This window comes from Strix uralensis, chromosome 4, assembly GCF_047716275.1.
Source record: "Strix uralensis isolate ZFMK-TIS-50842 chromosome 4, bStrUra1, whole genome shotgun sequence".
Classification (NCBI taxonomy): domain Eukaryota; kingdom Metazoa; phylum Chordata; class Aves; order Strigiformes; family Strigidae; genus Strix; species Strix uralensis.
In genome coordinates this window covers 102,705,411-102,725,749 of record NC_133975.1, presented here as the reverse complement: position 1 = coordinate 102,725,749, position 20,339 = coordinate 102,705,411, and the positions used below count along the sequence as shown (strand labels likewise).

Here is a 20,339-nt window from a genome sequence, read left to right as displayed (position 1 = left end):
CCAAACCAAAATTCACTTCTGATCTGAGTGCACAACTAAAGCAGATGTCTTTAAAAATTAATGGTAGTTTTTGGATGTGTTTAAGATAGTTGAAATCTCAGCTGAGTGAGTTTTCTATGTCAATATTTTTTTTTTCTGTTTCTGAATCATAAAATTGACTAGATAAAAACAATGTATAAATTTTTAAAAATAGTTTTAAATTTACAGTTTTTAATTCTTAAATTTTAAAAATAGAGCTTTGGGGCATATTCACTGTCACTTTTAAATTAACTGAATCTATTTTTTGAAATGTTTATTCTCTTGAGCTGGGATTTTATGTCTTCTGTGTCACTTAAGTGTCACATGACAGAGTATTTTTATAATATTAAAATTGGAAATATTTATGTGTAATCGACTTGGCTGAGAATAGAAAGCTTGTGAAGGTGTGTGAGAACAGGAAACATGAATTCACCCAGTTTGAGTGGGCCCTTAGTAAGCAATACCTGCCCTCCAACCTGACCAGCTGGACAGATTTAGAAACTACTGTACAAATCAAAAGATTTGGGCCCAATGACAAAGAAGCAGAGGGAAATGTATCTCATTTCATGATGAGTATTAAAAAATATGTAGTCTTTCAAATTTTTACTTGCTCAGTTATTTAGTATTGAAAAGACTGTTTGTATTAATCTTGCTATAAATTAAGAACTGCCATAACTTCCAACTCTTCACTGTCTCATAGTCGTGGTTACAAGGTCTGGTTACACCTTCTTTTCTGGACCTCAACTGTATTCATTCTTGAGCTTCAATTCATAAAACTCTCCTGAATGATTTTTATATCATCAAACCCCTTCATCTACTCTCTGCCCTGTATCTGCTGTTGTGGAGGGGTGTGGTCATTCACAGGTACATCCAGCACTTGGATCCAAGGAGGTGAAATCTCCTCCTCGTGGTTGCATCAGCTGTCTCCTCCATGTTGACCTGTTTCACGTTTTTTGCACAGCAGCCTCTTCTTCATGGAGAGACAAATTCCCTTGTCTCCCCATATTGGCATCAGGTTGCTCATGCCTGCTCTGTCAGATCTGCAACAGCTGTATCCTCCTGGTGATATGTATAGAGCAGTCAGAAACTGATCCTGAGGATTAAAAAACAGTAGGTCTTGTCTTTAATAGATGCCAACCTACACAGGAATTTCCAACCCTCTGACCACCTGTCACTCTCATCAAGTGCCATGGGAGTTAACAAACCTTACAGGATTTGGCCCAGGAACAATGGGAGCAATTTGTAAAATGAATTGTCAGATGTGAAGTTCCCCATGCAAACTGTTACCAGTCTGCAAAGTTGTGTGCAGAAAAGCTGAGACGCTGATAGAAAACTTGATCCTTATGCTGCAAAACTGACTGGGTATCCGTGTGGGTAACAAAAAGTGCTTCCGTTGCATTTCAGCAATGTTTAATTTGAAAATTATTTTAAAGCTATACTAAAAGTAAATTCAAACAAAAAAATACTGGTAAAATTATTTATGTTGCAGTTGATGTGTTTTGTTATATTTGGAAAAATATTAACTAACATTCCAGTAAAAATGGAGTTCATCTTACTGTCTTGTCATTATTGATACTAGGATACATATAGCTTCAGTGGTCAGAGAGTTTGCTACTTTTCTTAGTGCAGATGCTATTTCATGAGATATAGGAAGTTATATTTCCATAGACATTTAAGTATATATCAATTAAATATATATCATTTAAGTATATATCAATGGAAGGATCATGGTTTTTTTTAAAAGGAGGGTAATTGACCACAAATGAAAAGTTAAGCGTCCTACAAGTATTGACAAAGAAAGATGTCTAGGATGTTACCATTTTGATGAGGCCGTCACAGGGCCAGTAATCTCTGCAAAAATAATCTGTTGTCAGGCACTCACAAAAATGAATAGAAAGAAGCCAACAATAAGTTATAAAGTACTGCTTCTAAAAAACCATTTCTAACACTGATCTGTTCATTCAAAACAGCAGCGGAGGCTAAGCTCATCTGAGATCCATTCTGATATTGAGAATTATTTGGAAGAAACATTGAATTTATCTTTTAAAATTAAGAAAAAAAAAACTTCACAAAAGGAGTGCTAGTGATCAGGAATGGCTTTTGAGTTCTGAGCTGATTTACTGCAATGGTAGGAGATGATACTGAATATCAGTTTAAAATATTTTGTTGTTTTTTAATAACAAAGGACATTGCTGATTCCTTAGAGCATCTCATAAGGAAGCTCTGCAGTAATGTAGCGGTGATTCAGCAGAGGTGAGGGGTTTCTGGTCACATGAGGCAAACTGACTTTAATGATACTCTGAATTTCAACATCACATTTATCTTACTTTGCTAAAACCCATTTGCCCGTCTTCCTTAGTTGCATGCACCTCTCTTGCCCCAGTTTCCTTCCTGGAAAGAGGTGACTAAGTGTAAAAATAGGTGACTATAAATGTATCTAGATCCTTGCAGTCAAATCCAAACTACCCACTACATGCAAGCTGACTTGCAGCCTGAAGCGAGCCAGCTGGATCAGTAAGCAGTGAAAATCCTTCCAGGGAAAATGGAGAAGGGGAACAGAATGGGTCTAGTTCAAATGCAAACTTCACAGAGTACACAGACATGGCTGTGTTCCTGTCCACAGAAACAATAGGAACACCTATGCGAACATAGGTTTCTAGACATATAGATTATATCCATATTTTTGATGACCCAACTCAAACCTAACAGAGACTTTTAACTTAAGAGAAAAAGCTTTAACTTTCTCAGCTTATATGAAGATTTTCATGCTTTGTTCGCAAAAGTAAAATCCAGTAACACTAACACTTCTCTTCTTAGGCTTCATAAATTGAGACAGATTTATATGCAAATGTCCTCTTGTAACTAATCCTAGAGCCCTGTGTCTGCCAAACTGCCAGAACTTCGCCCAACAGCTACAAGGCTTGGCAGAGCGAGACATACATGCACACACACATTATATATATAGTTTTGCAGAACATTTTGCCATGTGTTACTCTGTGGTCTGGAAAAAAGTGGTGTTTGAAAGTTTATGAAAGGTTACTAGGAAACTCTTGAATTATAATGTAGATATATTCTACCACAGAAATTAGAAATAATTCACAAAATATTAGAGCATGATAGGTCAACAGTTACATTTCTCATGCATTGGTAAGAGGTACAAAGTAAGAGATGAAACAATTTATTTGTGAGAATACTGAAAACTGCTTAGTTTCTGTGGTTTTCTGATCATCAGGACAAACTATGATTTCTGACAGGGCCAGATGGAGCTGTGGTCTGGGCTGGCAGCACAGATCCTTGTCAGCAGCACAGAGGCCTCTAGTCTTACTGGCCTTGGTCTCTTGCAAAGCTTGCATTAGTCCTCTCTGCTGAACCATGCAGCCTGCCCTTGGGAGATAAGGGCTGTGTTACTAGCTTTGCTAGTTTTGGAAAAAAGTCAGCTAACCTCTCCATACCTCAGTTTCCTCATATCTAAAATAGGGATAATAATTCTCTGTTTGGTGAGGTTGCTGTAAGACATCAGTGCTTGCACACATTGCTGCTGTTATTTGTGAGTCTGGGACCAGCATGATGGGAGTACTCTGAGACTTAGAGACCAGGTAAAATCTCAAACTTCAAACATTTATTTATGCCTAGATAATAGGTAATTTTTCTGTTAACTTCTAAAACCCAGACATTAATCAATTTATTAGTCAGTCCTTATGTATATGATGATGCAAGTCTGATATCACATCGCTGGCTCTGAGGGCTTTTGTGATTCTTCCCTCCGAGACTGAGATGACAAGGCTCAAAGCTGTTCCCTGTGGGAAGCTTTAAGCTTTCCAGAGCTCCACAGTGTATCACTGCTGTTTATATACACTTTTCTGCGGATCAAGATCTGTCTGGTCCGAAGGATTGTTTTCTCCTTTCATGGATCAGCCTCTGTTCGGGCTTGTTGAGGGCTGTGTTACCAGCGGGGTGCCAGTCTATTCCAGCTTGTTCAGAGCCATGCTACCTGCTGGCAGATTGTGTGCCTGTTCTCCCATTCCTTCTAATAGTTGTGGACTGAGTAGTGTTAACCTTGTTTTAACAATTTTTATACACCTATGCCAAAAAAACAGTTATTACAAGATATACTTTTCTTCCTACTCTAAATCAGTCTTGTAGTAAGTCTGGGTACAAGATAAACAGAAATAAAGCACAAACGGACCTTCACACCACATTGATATCATTTGGTCAAAACATTATAGAAATGTAAAGTGTTAGTGTAGTAACATAAGAATATGACATTAAGAACAGGGATACAGAAAACTTAGTTTAAAAATACATTAGAAAATGAAACGTCACCACTGCTTGAAATGGGATGGCACACAGAGTGATGACACTTCACTACCTTTTTGAGTACCAACATAAATACTTCCTACTTTGTGGGGGGAAAGATGGCTACATCTGTACTGTAGAGGAGTTAATCTCTGCAGGTTTGATCTCCAATGTGTCCCCATGTCTCAGGCAAACTGCAAGTGTGTGCACTATCCAATCACACATTCTGTTTTCCTGCAGAAGGAACTGGAAGTGTGTCACCATGGAGCAAGGTAAAATCCTCCCTAATTGATTCCCGTGTATAGTCAGTGAACCAGGACCGTGGAAACCCACTTGCCCTAATGCTGGGCTGCGCCCCCTACCCTGTACACCTAAGACCAGGACTAAGAAGTGCACTGTGAAGCACAACTACCTTAACTTACAGGTACAGCCAGCAAGAGCTGTACCATGGTGGTGACTTACTTCACCTCTTTGCTTCTACTGAACTTGAATTCATCCCCCCTTTTCTTTTTTTAATTCAGTTCAAGCAGCCCTGTGTGCAGACATGGTAGCTGACCCTTGCCCAGCAGAAGGGTCTGCAGTCTGCTTGATCTCAGGGCACACAGCCTCAGCTGGTATAGATCAACATAAATGAAGTTCTACTAATTAACTTTAGCTGAGGACCCCAGTTGTCTGCTAGTTTGTTCCATAACCCTTTCTGTAGTTTGGCTAATTAGTTTCTTTTTATTTTCAGCTAAGTGAAAATCTCTGGGCTCAAATGACTTTTTTCTGCTAGAACTCTGTTGAAATAATTGCTGTATCCAAGAACATTCTGAAGATTTGGATGTAAACACCTCACAGTAAGTCAATGTTTTACTTCTTTTATATCATATTGTACTAAATCTGTTGACATTTAGTCATTCCAAATACACTTTTTATGCAAGCAGAAGGTGTAAAACATGTAGTCAAGTGTGAGAATTTCTTATGTACTTGGGTATATTTCAGTAGAATAGTATACCTAGAATAAATAAATATAAGTGATGCTTGGGTTTGTTTTTTTTTCCTGTTGGGCCATGCAGTGAAAAGCTGTAGTATTTCTTTATGCTATTTCTGTTTTAATGATGTAACATTTTTAGAATAATTAGAAGCTAATTTTGGTAGATATCATGGAAAAAAATGTTTTTTTTTTTTCAAATGGTAATTTTGCAACATCTATAAGCTTGGGTAAAAAAAAAAGAATTCCAACTTGAAAAACTGACATTTATGACTGTGGTAGATCCATTTATCTGAGTTTTCAGGTCCTCTGCTGCTTACAGGTTTGCATAGCTAATCTGATTTTCCCCAAAATGCTTCAGTCCATGGAGGCTAGAAATCATATGCTTAGAAAAAGCACATTTAAGTATTTTAGAAAAAGGGTTGAGGAGGAGTAACATAGCAGGAGGCATGATAATAAGGACTGGAAGGAAAAAAACAGTGGGAAAAGTTATGAGACCAAAGCTTAGCACTGTTTCAGTCACTTGTTTTGCTGATTTCAGTTATCAAAGTGCTAATGTAGTTTTCTGTGAAATACTCTCTTACATAAAGCTTTGTTTCTAGTGATGATTTAGATTCAGCTAAGTAGTAGCTAGAATTATTGACTATAGTCTTCTGCGTGAGGAAGAAGTCTTGGGCTGTGGTACCTGGGAAGACAGGAATAAATAACACTGTGGAGAAATGGGTGCTTGTAAATAAGGAGATGGTGTAAATGGAGCTGTTTAATTTTTTGTAGAGAAGCTGGGGATGGATCCAAGAAACATTCTTGTGTTATTTTGAAGATTAAAGGATTAAAAGGATTCTATCTGAACTGTACCAATTTTGGAAAATTTACCTAGCACACAATCTTCAACTCTTTTTATTATATTTCCCAGGCTGGTAAAATAAATGCAGAATTTCAACAGCATGTTTCAAGTGTGAGGAAGGTGCTAGTGAAAAATAAACAGTAGTAAGTGTATTGGAGGGGTGTGTCTGTTAATCTGTTTTATACTGTGGAAAGGAGTGAGCCTTTGTAAAGTAAAGGGAATTTACTGTAATGTAAAGGCATTTTCTGTGTGGTCTAGGTGTATCAAGATGAATGAGGCAAGACAGTACAATGCTGTACCTTCTACTGTTGGAACAGGTCCATCACTTTTCAGATCCTTGTAAAAGTCTTGCTATAAACCCATGAAAACTACACCTCTGACTTCTCTGGTGATGATTGCTCCACCAACTGTGCTATACCCTGATGTACCTCTGGTTATATCTACCTGAATGAGAGCTCAGCTGGGAACTAGCCAGGTATCAGCAGAGCTGGCATACCAGAGTTTGCTTAGATGGACTGGAGGTAAAGAGGAGGGGGAGAGGCATGCAGGTGTAAGTCTTCACTGATTAGAAAGATGAGATCTGCATCATGTGGCAAATACCTGGTCCAGCTGTAACAAATCAGCTTTACCTGACTGATTAGAAAGATGAGATCTGCATCATGTGGCAAATACGTGGTCCAGCTGTAACAAATCAGCTTTACCTGTTATCTGCCAGCTGCTTTTCAATTAGTATCATCTTCAACTTTGTTACCAGATTTCATGCTGTCAGTCAAAATGCTATTGAGCCACAAACATCTAAAGGGCTTCCTATTTGAAAGTGATTATGTTGAAATAAAAATAAAACCATTACAAAACCATATTTTAATGGGATTCATTTTTTGTGCAATTCAGCCAAAGGCATGTTTGTTTGACTTTTCACAAGACTGGTCTGGATTATGCTATGACATTGTTAGTTATACGTTACACTTTACTGCAATTACATCCTTCAGTCAAACTATTTACTTAACATATTTAATAGAAGTAATTTTACTCTTTGAGTAAAATAGATAAGAACATAATATAAATCTAAGACCAGTGGGACTGAGGGAGAGGAAAAAATGTTTTCAGAGTTCCAGGAGCTAAATCCAAGCCAAAGTCCTTTCAGGTCTCTGGCTCTGAGAGTTGTCCTCTGGGAGGGATCCCTGGAGTACTGTGTCACCAGTTCTACTCTAGTTAATGTAGAGGTAGCCCCAAAGTCTGTTGGGTTTTGGTACATGCTCTGAAGAATGCTCCAGTTTCTGAGGTAAGTGCTTTGGATTAGTTTATACCCTTCTTGGAAAGTCTTTTAGTGCTGATGGAAGCACTCCACAGTGCACAAGCAGTCCCACAGCTCCTCATCTTAACAATAAAGCCTTGTTTAGCATTCACTTTCCTGCCTCTTTTGTGCCCTGTGACCACAGCAGTGTGGCATAGGGGATTAAGCCTCACAGTTTTCCAGATTCTTCTTTGCATTTGCTGCATCCTGCTGTTGTTGCAGCTGGTTACTACAGTGCAATTGCATGGTGGAGCATCCCTCAGAGCTGCTGACACCCTGTAGAGCAAAGGGTTCCGAGTGATTGATGGCCTGGAGTGCAGGATCAGTGGTCTCTCCTTAACCCTAGACACTGAATGCAGATGTCCTTGTCCTGCATAAATCGGCTCAGCTCTGTCTTTTTTTCCAGAAAACTTTCTTTGCAGGGTCTAAGTCCTGGTTGACAGCAGCCATCTTCTGAGTAGCTGCCAGCTATAGCAGTGAATCGGTGTAGAATGTGACAAGGGGCAAATCCTTTTCTATGTCTGGAAATACACATGCTTTTAGTGGTTTTGATGTTAAACCGGACAGGAGAAAAATGACAATCAGAGGAAAAAATGACAGCACCTTGTGTGTTGAAGAACAACAGCAACAGGTTTTATCTGGAAACAGAGTGAAAACATTACATTTTACCCTGTACTAATACCAATATTGCCCTACGACAACAGTGGAATTGTTGTAATGTAAATCCCCTTTTCTTCTCATGTCTCTCCCAATATGTTCATCAACCTCATACCTAGCTCATGAAAAAAATTTAGGTGGGATTGTAGAAAATCAGTTTGTACAAATTAAGCTATTTTTTATATTCTGCTTTTAATATCTCTCATAATGGCAAGTAACTTCACTGACTGGTTGTGACTGCAATGTTCAGTGTGCATGTTGTTAAAAACTTACTGTTATGCTTACTAAGCTTTAATAGAAAATAGTGCTTTTTTAGGATATGGATAATTCCAAATTCATGACCAGCCAGAAAAAAATTGGACATTGAAAAAACATAATGTTTCAGGAAGAATGTAGGTGGCCCTCATCCTTATTTCATTGCACTGTTTGTTTATTTAATCTTTGTCTCATTTCTCAGTGACAGTTTGTTTGAATTTTTAATTTACATTGGTCCGAGATTATTATTGTTATTAAATTACTGACAAACTCTATCCTATTCAAACAAGTTGTGAAGAATACTTCTCACCTGACAGTCTCAATAATAACTGGTTCTCCAGCAAGAGCTGAGCAGAACTACTTCCATTATTGTGGTAAATATCTACTCGGTATTTTCAAATGAAATTTAAGAATGTTATTTAGTTTGCAAAACACCTAGTAATTTTTTTTTTTTCCCCAGTCTTAGTCCCCAAGCCACTTTTGCTTTAATTTAAGTGTGATTCAAGTTTAACACCTCTTTGTCAGATGTTATGGAGGGGATCTTTTCTGATGCTTATTAACTAAACAATTAAATTTCTCCTTAGTGCCCAGATCTGTCCACTTTGTTCTCCATATGATTTTTTTCTCAGACTTGTTCTGCCCACTGAATTTTACCTTTCCTTCTTTGTCATGTTTGGAATTATTTGTTCTATACTTACTCTGGGATTAATCTTCCTTGCCACAGGGCTGACCAAAAAACCCAGAGTCTATATGCCTCTAGAAGAGGAAGAGATGCATTTCCTGCCTCTGAAAACTGAAGTCCTTGCATTTCTCCTCTTTCCCCAGCCTGAATTTCCTGTAAGCTCAAGTTCTTTGCAGACTAGATGGAGAGAGTACCTGATTCTTGTAATATTTCTACTTGCTTACCTGCTAGGAAATTAATCTTCTTTTCTCTCTCCTGTAGTTTGGGGTAGTAGGTATGGAAAACTTCTGTACAAAAGTGTTTTAGGCTTCTAAATACATTTGCTTTTGTTTTTCTTCCACATTCACTTTGCAGAGACTGACCTTACCTCCACGTTTAAAATTGGCTTTTCATATTCACTGACCTCACCATGACCAAAATAATTAATCTGGTACATCTGTAATCTTTCACTAGGGTTCCTTTTTATTTTATTTTAGGAAAATTGAGACAAATTAGAAAAGGCATTTGGGAAATTTTCCTGCTTCAGAAAAATAAGATTAACTCACCGCTTGAACACTTTCCGAACTCTCTTGGCTCATCGTATCTGCAAAATAGCTCGATATAGAACTTCCAGATGAGTACATGGACTTAATCTGTTAGTTTTGGCAACTATTAGTAGTGTTGAGTAGACTTTCTTCTCACTGATAATGGTTAAGCAGTTGTGGTTGAAATTACTTTGTTGTTAGAACAATTTCCACATACATAAAAGGCTCTGAAAGGCTCATAAACAAAGCCATGGGTACTAACAGTAACCTGACTCTCAGTTTTGTGGCACTATGTAGAAATTCTGAAAGTTCTGCGGAATTGTCAAATAATTTTGTTTCAGTGTTTTTTTAATTATAAGTTTTCAATCTAGACTGTGAACCTTTTATCTTCCAATTTTGAATTTGTGAATATTAGCCTTACTTTAAATTTTTCCGATGTGCCATAAGCTTTCGCACGCAAAGCAAACAAACATGAAGGGCAATTGACATCTTGGATAAAGATGAATTTTGTTGCAACATCACAGTTGTGGAGTTCCAGGGATGCAGCTTGTAAAGCCCAGAGGACATTATTGACCCAGTGTAAGGAGTAGAATTATGTGAGGGTCAGCAAGAAACGAAACAGTTTTTACCACTAGAATTTTACTTTTGCCTGCTTGCTTTTGTTTAAGGTTTTAAAGTGCAACTTCAAAGTTAATCACTTGGCCTTTTCAATGTGAGGACAATGCAGGAAAATCCAGTTACCTCTGCTTGCTTGAGAGATGTATTTGAAGGTAGAGGGTGTATTTTAGATTGTCATATCTAATGGTTCCTATATCATGTGACTGAATTGTTTAAGATACTAGTAGAGATTTAAATAAAAATGGAGGCTGATTTTGGAGGGTGGGGGGAGGATTTTCTACCTGAAATCTGTAGGACGTCTCAGGGGGAGACACTTGCTATCAGGTCTGTTGAGAACGGTTCAGTGTCTTCCCCCAGCCCTCCAGATTCTTGCTTTTCTATCAGTTGGTTTAAATGGATTTTAATCCTCTGACTTTTAACTATGTCCTGTAGTATTTTAGTGAATGCCAAGTGGAGATTTGTAAGTGAGAAAGAAAATCTGTGTGTGAAAAATGTCCAGGGAGTGGTCAGAGAAAAGAAATTAGAGCAGAAAAGAGAACTTGTTAGAGTCATTTGTCTGGAGAAAATTAGCAAGTCAGCAATAGGCAATACCATTAGTATTAATAGTCAAATAATTTTAGTATGTCTCCTTAGCTTCCTAGAAGTAGCATAATAAATGCTCAAATGATAAAAGCCACAGTTAGGTTTAACGAGCATATGCAGTTTTCACTTTCAAGAAAATAAAAAGGCACTAAATATTTACTTGCATTTATATTGCATCTCTTTCCTGTCTGTCATGCTGGTGAACAATACCTCAAGGACCCATTAGCACTGGCAGCCATCCTTTTAAATTTTGGGTTGGTTTCCCACAGCTGTTGAAATGTTTGGTTTTTAGAAGACTCATATTATTTCTGCTCTTTTATTCCACCGTGAGGAAGTAAGAGAGGTGTCTGGGATTTTGTTGTGTTGATCTCCCACTACCTTGTCTCACAGACAGAGATATATATTGTACTGTCCTTGGTGTTTCTGAACTCACAGTTGGCATTGTGGTTTTGCTTGGAGAAAATGGTTGTGTTTTATGCATGCATATTAGGAATTTTCAAGAAGGGCTCAAGTTGGGCTGTTACCATTAAACCTGTGATTTTTTAAAAAAAAAAAATCAAGTAAGCTAGGGCACAGATGTCATCTCTGCAAAGTGTCAATGAGATCAAATGCTCAAATACAGTAATTGTAATGACAAGGTTTTAGATTATGTCATGAAATACTGATAGCTTGGACTACTTTGTTGCCACCAGTTGACTGTGAATGGAAATCTGCATTAGAATCAGGTTCTGGGCTTTAGAGAAGTTTTGTCTCTGAAGCTGCTGAAGGTGCCAGGCTGGATGGGTTGCCTGGTCTTGCTACTGTGACTGTTTCTGTTTCCTACATTCTGCTGACTTCAGTTGCAGCAGAATTAAGATGATAATGAGCATTTTTGAAAAATTTATCTGTCTTTATATAAAGCATGTGCATGTTTTAGTAAAATCAAAGTAGTTTGCAAATGCCTAACTTTGACCTCAACTTACGAGCCTTTAGAACACATGATATACCTGGTGACAATGAATACAAACATGTAACAGATCTGGCTGAAAACAGTTTTAAGTACTCTATGTTATTGTTAAACATTTAAGGTTGTTAAAATGTTCTTAGTGAACTATTTATAAAGATACCAATAATTCGTGGGTTTTTTTATTTTGGCAAGGCTGGTATCTGTGATTTCTTCATTATTGATGGAAATAATTAAACTGACCATCAAAGGTTTTAATAGCTGCAGCAATTTATGCACTTGTGTAGTTTCTGGCCAACTAAATGGCAGAACATGGTGGCTTCCTGCATGTCAGCTTGTTACAGTGCGTGCATGGGCGCTTCCCAAAGAGTTTGATGGAAGTGGAATCTCCTCAGGAGCGTGGGCAGTCCAAGGGGATACACAGCTGGGCAATATCCTGTTTGTGACAGGACTGCTTCCCCCTCCAGACAGGAAATATAGAAAACTATCTTTCTCCTATGACTTGTGTTGTGGTTGTAATTTGTGGGATTTTACATAGATGTAGCTCAGCTGAATATTCTCAAAGGTTTGGAATTTTCACTAGAAGCCCAGTGTGTTCTGGAAACTCGTGGTATTAATTCAGGATTTCAGATAAATGAAGCATCTTCAGAGGCAGCTCTACAACTTCTGGATGGGCCTCTTTTGGCAAGAGCACTGCTTGAACATGACACAGCTTTGTGTGTTCAACCTCAAAATGAAAGTGCTCTTTTCCAAGCATTTACTGTGGGCAGAAATAATCATACGACAGCAAATATTGCTGGCCACAAGCAATTTTCTTCATAAACACGTATCTGCATTTTAAATTTTAGTGTATGTATTTGAATATTCCACTGCTGCTGGTGCTGAAGAGAGACTTGAAATTATGTTACTTTAACTGCATCCTGTAAAAGCATTGATGGTGGAGCAGCATTAGTACAAGTGTTTTTTTGGGCAAGGGTTTTCCAGGAAGTGATGGGCAAGACAAGCACTGGAAATACTTCAGTTGTATTTATGTGAAAGGTGCTGGTCACATATAGAGGCTTGGCAGCAATACATTTACAGTGGGGTATGAGTAAAATAATGTGTTTTGCTGCCCACAGAGCTGCATAGGCCGTGGGTACCAGGAGGACAGTGACCACCTATAGCCTGAGTGCTGCCGAGGTACCTGCAGACAGGCCACGCAGCTGCTACCAGGCCTTCTGCCAGATAGGAAGAATTAATGAGACTGGGGAAATTCTTGAGTTTCTTTCTACTTAAATAGTGGTTCATTTATTAAAACTTCTGGAAACTTAAGTTCATGCTGAACAACTTTGTTTAATTTTTCATTATGGATAGTGTCATTGCTTCAGCAAAAGCCTGTTTCAAAATGAAAACTGTTTAAAGGTCAAACATAGTTTATAGCATCATTATTCACCTCATGTGCTGGTTCTTTGGGAAGTGCATTCGGACACCTGATTGTTGCAAAAATATTTTTGCAAAGCAAAAGCTCTTTTTCTACGTGCTAGAAATGTTAGTTTTGAATTCAAGTGAAATACGTTATTTTACTAAGGCTGCAGAGCGATGTATGAAAAACAGATAAGACTAGTACTGTTTGTGCACTTTGATTTAATAAAGCCCATTTTCCTTTTGGAGGTACCTTCCTTGGCCTCCTGCCCTTCTTCCTCAAACAAAAGTCTTTAGCTACACATAGTTTACCAGCTTAAGTATACTTTAAAAATGGTAATTTAAAAGCCCTGTATAGCCAAAATAGCTCTGTTCCGGAACGACTCACAGCATGGTCTTTAAAACAGAACACCCAGCTACTAAGCTGTTCTGTGTCACCTCAAAACATCTGCTGGAAAACAAGGCTATAATAGATACATTGTTCTCAGATGCTCTTTTTTCTTTTTTGTTAAGTCTTGTTAAATAGCCTGTATTTCATTTCAGTAGAATAGGGCCCTTTTCTCTTGCAGTAGGAAAAACTTTCCTCCAACAAGGATATTTCTGTATGCATGCGTGCCTGTACTTTCTTTTACTTTTCTTTTAAGAGACTCCAATTAAGAGCTAATCTAACTCAAATGGTGGCTGTTTATCCCTCTTAGCCATTTCTTTCCTGCTGTGCATATGGCTTCCTTCTTACTTCCCATTTCTTCAGTTGCACTGATGCTCTCGCTTCACTCTCTGAAAAAGGACGGTGCTCATGCATGTGGCTGTGGTGCATTTTCCCTTTCTGCTTTGTACCATCATGCTAAATGTCTGTCGCTTCCTAGGTGCTGCCCTTCACCCAGAGCCCTCAAAGCAAGTACCATGTGTTTCTCCTACAAACATACCCACTTCTGTGGTCCATGGAGTGACAACACTGTCCTATGGAGGAGATGACCAGATCAATTGGGTACTTAATTGCTTAATAGGGTAGTTAATTGGGTCTTAATTGCTGCAGCATTGGCTTTCATCCACAGCTCCCCTCTCTCCTTAAAAGTAGTCTGTGAAATAAGATGAAGCATGCTTATCCTACAAGGAAGCTTTGTAGTGGCTTTTAGGTCTACAGGTCTAGAAATTTAGAAGATAAAAATAGAAACTAAAGGTAGCTTTGAGATTCAGAGAGCTCGTAACCTGAGAGGACACTTTGGAGGTAGTCAGCGGAGAAGGAATCTCCTGCAGCCTTTCTTTTTTATTCATCCTTTGATCAAGAGTGTTTGCCTCTGAAATGGCAAAGTTTAAAGACTGTCTACAAAAGCATCTGCTATGAACCAGCCCTTGAGAAATTACTGTATCTGTAGGCAAACTGGAAATAATATTTCCGCTGCCAGATGAACTTTCAGAGAGTTAAATTCTGATCACAGTGGGAAAAGGAAAAGGGAACACCAAGTTATGAAAAACATTTTTATAAAAATAAAAAAAAAAATCTATTTCAAGTTAATTGCATTCCATTTTAAATACGGCTCATTATATCCAGCTACCAGCCAGATTTAATGTAAAGTGAGGAAAATGACTTGATGTAATTTAATTAGCAATAATTTTAATTCACATCATCATGTCAACTGTTTTCCCATTTCAAAACAGCTGGCCTACTGACTTCTTAAATTTAGACATGTTCTGACCTTTCAAGTATCAAACACTATAAAAGTACTTGCATAGGGAAGGCAATACATTCATCTAATTAATTATAACTGTGTGATATGGAAAATGTTAAGATTCCTAAAACCATCTTTTGTGTTTAATCATGAAAATTGCTTCTGCCCTTATGTGTATGCAAACATATGCTGCATGTCTGCCATTGTCGTACAAAAAGTACTGACATTTCTGATGATTTTTGATGAATTTGGGGATAAACAAAAGAACACACAAACCAGTAGTAAGATAATGCAGGTAGATATTCCTTGACTGTTGGTCTTTCATTATTTTTCAACAATTTGATGCACACAGAGTTGCACATTCTTGCAGGAACACCAGTCTCTCCAAAAGACTTGGGAACCTGATTGTATGCATTGCAAGGCAGACCATTGCCATAAACTGTTTTCTTGTGCTTCCTGTCAAAATAGCTGTAGTGGTATAGCAGCAAAAGGTGGTTTTAGTTTATAGCCAACTTTTGTCTGATACCTGGGCCTTGTTAAGATTTTGTTTCTTTTGAATTCAGGCTTTCCAGTAAATAGCAAGAACAGCAAGATCAACCTAATGTTTTTAATCTCCACATTTTTTCGGTGATTGCCAAGCCACTAAATCTTTTGTATATCCACAAAGTTTTATACAGTGGAACTGTAGCTGTGCACCAAACAATGTGAAAGATCTCAAAGCAACTTGTAGTCATTTGAACTGTGTTTTCTTTGTGCTTATAGTTTCTGTTGTCAGAAGATCTGCATTTGGGTAGGCAGCATTCGTTTTCCTGGTATGTGCCTAAATACGTGAATTTATTCTCTAGTTCCTTGGTAGATGATTCTTCTAGTGAAGAATGTCAGTGTCTCCCCAGTCTCATCCCTGACTCAGCGGGATGTGATTTTTGGATGCTGGAGACTCCCTCCTGGCTCTTTTTGGTGATGGATGTTACCAACCACACACGGTCACTAGAGGTTCATGGCTCAGTGTCCTGCTCTTCTCCTGGCCGTTGTCCTGTGGAGGGGAGAGGAGGAAGGGAGAGAGATGGACCCTATCCTTGGACCACTCCTGGGATGGAGGCCACTGCTATTGCTGGGTTCCCTACACATGGCTACTGTGGAAAAAGCATGGGAGCCTGAACCCAGTGCCTCCATAGCTTTGCTGACTGATAGCATTACTTTCTGTCCTTGCCTGTTATTTTAGGTGAGAATCTCCCTTTTGTACTTATGCTGGAGTTCTTTTATGATCCCTCCCCCTTCCCACACTGCTGCCTGAGTGATCTCTACACCTTGATGCCTTGGGAAGGACCTGATTCTCCCTTTTTCCTTTTTAAGACAGGCTTTGATTACCGATCCTTGCCTGTGGTCATGCTGAACAATGAACCGTTTAATATTTGACTGTTCCAGAACTTTCCATAAACCAAGTAAGTTAGCCCCAAGCCCTGCCAGCCCCATGAACCCTTCCTGCTGCTTTGTGTCATCCCAACACCTTCTGATCAGGGCCTTCAGCTGGCAGGAGGGTGGCTCATCCGGACCTGCCTCTTTCATAGTCCCACCTGGCCCTTACTGATAGCAGCCAAGTTCCCCACGCAGGCAGCAACGCTTTGTGTGCTGTCTGGCTTAGGCCACGGGATGAGGCCTTGCTGAACACTGCTCCTCAGGCTTCGGATGCACTGGGGTTCAAGCAGCCATGGAGTCCTTGTCATAGACAGTCTGTGAGCTGCAGAGCTGAGCTCCGGGCTGTGCGGTGCTGAGGCTTGCAGCTCTTGCAGTCGTGAGGTTGCAGATGCAGTCAAAATTGTTCTCCAGTGAGCAAGGGAAACTAAGATGGTAATCGAGATGCATCTGCAAATTGCAATCAGTCCTGTCATCCCTCTCCATTGTGAGGAGGGAAAAAACCAAAACCAACAAACCTGTTTGAGAAGTTGGACTTGGACACAGTGGCTGCTCACTTACAGACTTCTTTAGGACGCAGCTGCAGAAGCGGAAGTCTTCTTGCATTTGGGAGCACTAGGCATGATCAGAAAAACTGGAATACTGTGTATAGTAGGGATAAATTCTAGGGAATCAGTAAAAACACTTGAACAAAATGGAATCCCTTTAATGTAGTAATCTTAAGTAAAAGGAAGGAGGAGACTAGAGTAAGATTGCCTTTCAGTGAATATCCTTTGCAGTCATTTAGCTTTGCTATTGTAATTGTGAAAAAAAAGTTATGTATCTGAACAGCATAAAAATGTGACATATTAATGAAATGATAGAGACATTTGTCCTTGATTTCTTACTGTGAAAATTTCCAAAGAATGCAGTCCAGGTTTCATCCTTTCTGGATCTAAGTCAGCGAGAGTTGCATTTATTTTCTTAGCACTGTTTTCATTCCCAAAATGAGTGTTTATTAGAAATAGGTAACAGAAAGCAAGGTCATCTTGTGCCAAAAGATTCTTCTAACTCTGATGTGTTTTTGCTTCAGAAACTTTAGATGTACAAATATTTCTGTGGGTTTGGGAGGGAGCTAGCTGTTTCCTTTGAGATATCAATACTAGCATTTTGGGGCTAAATCCTTGTCTCTGCTGGGACACTGGAACAGGTTTCTAAAGCCCTTATGTAATTTAGGGTTCACGCCAGTGTTGATGAATGGACTTTAAGAACTGTCAGTCTTTGTAGAAAGCCTGGCTAGGATACTGGTGGGCTTGGCGCTTGAAGCCCAGATCCTGACCAGATAGGGACTGCACATAGGGAGGCCAGGCCAGGAGAACAGCAGAAGAAATTACTAATGACACCTAAAGGAGGAAAAAGAATTTGGAAAACATCACAGATTTGGTGTTCATGGTTTGACTGCCACAATTATAAAACTACATCAGTTTTCATCAGGTTTTCACTGACTGTTTGACTAAGCTGGATCCTATCCTAAAGTATAGGGACTATGCTTTTGATCATTGGTATTGCAGTGAATTGAGAGGGAGATGTAAGGAAAAAAAAAAGACAGAAACTTAATTCTAACTAATAAGCAAGAGATTTTATGATTTAAAAAAAAAAAAAGAACTTGTTCTGGAGAAGGGTGACCTCTTTTGGGTTCACCCATTTTCATGTTGGGCCCTGAGCCTACAGAAATTCAAGTTTTCCAGGGAGGAGTGAGTGTGACTAAAGACATGAGCACTCACTCTCCTCCCTGAGAGCCCTGAGCTGATAATAACACTGCTTTTTCTTGCCCTATGCAAGACAAGGTTAATGGAACAGACTTCTCCCCTGTGGAGGGACATGGTCTGCAGAACCATTGGAAAGCTGGTGGCGTGGCTAGCAAAGACTTGTGCAATTTCCCAGTAAGAGCTGCAGAACAATCTCGCAGCATATGGTGAGGGTCTACAAAACAAGTGTGTTTGTCGTCTTTGACACTTACTCCTAGAGGATTTCCAGTTGTTTGGTTTTCCTCCCTCTTCTCCTTCAAACTACCACATATCCCTCACATGATAAAGGTGATGAAGATATAAAAACCACAGAAGGTAGATTTATAGTTACCTTCCCTGTGTAGTAGTGCTTATCCTCACATTATTTGCTTTCAAAGAACTCATCAGAGCCTGGTTGCAGTGAGGGAAGGCTGGCTAGCCACAGGTTTTTTCACTGGGAAGAAAAAAATAGCCTCAGTACTGCAGCTTGACAGACTATGATGTTTAGGAGTAGGTATCTTTTCCTGTGAGTTACCAATTCAAACTACATCTGAATGAACAGGGTCCATGGCTGATTAATTACCTATGGGCAATGGATTGATGTTCTAGTTCAAGGGTGAATTCATAACCCAGCTGGAGCTCAGTAGTTTAGCTGTCAACAATCCCAGGAAAATGAAGTAAAAGAGGTCCTCCTAGAGGACTGGAACATATTGGTAACAGAATCTGGAGAAAATATTGCACCAGTGGTGTTTCACTTCATTCACATATAAAAAAGAGAGGGTTTATTTCAGTGCTAGCAAAACTGACAATACAGCATTTAGCTTTGCTAATATACAAGCTCTATGCAAAAAATTATGTGCTTGCCTGTGAAACATTTTGTGTCATAATCCATTATCTTTGGCTCGTATCTCTCCCTCGTACGGTTTGGTGACCTGATAACTCTTTGTATATAACAGAAAACACCGACACATAAAAGAACAACAAACCAAGAATGAAGACACCAATCATATGGGATTTATAGATGGAAGAAAATGTTGCCCTCATTCAATCTATTTCATACGGTGCATATTTGTGGTCTAGAAAAAGTGTGTAAACATAGTTCTTTGCATTGGAAACAGAAAAAACTGTATGTTTTGATTTATGCTTTAAAAAGTCGTTTGAGAGGTATGTATCAGATTGAATGCTTAGACTCTATTTTTAAATCAATTTAATGCTATACCAGCATTGTCATAAACATTTCAGAGAAGAGCTCCTAGTGTCATTCAGGTATAAGGTGTTGCAATTATTCTCCTTGTTAGAGATGCAGGAAGAACCAAGACAGCTTTGCCATTGTAGCTGAATGTACAAACGGCCCTAGTTCATTTCAGGGAGTAAATTAAACAGCTCAGTTAAGTCCACTACAAAAAAAAGTATTTGAGCTGACCTGTGTAAATTTACTGCCCAAAATGAAGTAGGAGTAATCCCATTATTTGTTAAAACTAAATATTCAGTATAATTTCAAAACCTATGTAGAGGGAAAATATTATAAATTTATTTGGGGGAGGCAGAAAAAGGAGGGGGAATGGTGTCAGCTATAGGAAACACTATGGAGAATTGTATTCATATCAGGTTATTTCTATTAATTCTAAAATAAAACCTCCCAGCAAATATGGAATGAATCCACATTGATTTTTGTTAAGAGAAGCTACCCACCTCTCTGGCACTTCATTTTCATGCAGGTTAATTTTTCTCTTTTTATTTTCATGAAACATACATAATACAAATAACAATTTGGATCAGTAAATAATGGTTACGTTGCATGTCCATTCTGAGGTGCTAAGAAGCAATTTTCTTTAAAAGCGTTATGCATATGATCTACCCCTTAGATTGCCAAAACCAGGAATGCACGAGATGGGAAGACTGAAGTAGGATGCGGGACTGAGAGTCCTGAGGCTTTTGGGGATGTGTCTGGTTTCACGGGATAAAGATCACTCCTCCATTGCCAAACCAAGACAGCCACCCTCTGCGATTACGAGAAGGAGCTGGGATAAGTTCAATACAACATTTTTGAAATGCAAAATCTGGTCCTGCTTGGTTTTCAGAAGGGGAAAGACACTGGAAGATAAGGGGAAAGCTACAAAGTTTATCATTAGAATTTCAAATTCTTGTGCAATTGAGCTACCTAAGGGTTTATAATTTTAGAAAAAAAATAGGATACATTGGTAGATTAAATATGCAGATTTTCCAATGGCTTTGAAGGAGGTAATTTGTGTCTCAGTGACATGTGACCACATGAAAAAGCAGAATATATTTGAATGTTGCTGAAAATGACTGTGATTTCTACATGGATAGGGTCACTAAACCATTTCTGAACAAAACAGAAGTGGGTCAAATCATCTGCTGAGTCACTGCAAGAAAATTATT

General features: G+C 38.7%; 1 long non-coding RNA gene across 2 annotated transcripts in view; it reads left to right on the top strand.

Annotated features, from left to right (window-relative positions):
- LOC141943267 (uncharacterized) overlaps positions 1-20,339 on the top strand; it is a 28,897-nt gene that overhangs the window by 439 nt on the left and 8,119 nt on the right. For both annotated transcript variants that reach the window (XR_012628907.1, XR_012628908.1), the window contains exon 2: positions 5,048-5,153. This is a non-coding gene — a long non-coding RNA (uncharacterized LOC141943267). The remainder of the gene's footprint in view (positions 1-5,047; positions 5,154-20,339) is intronic.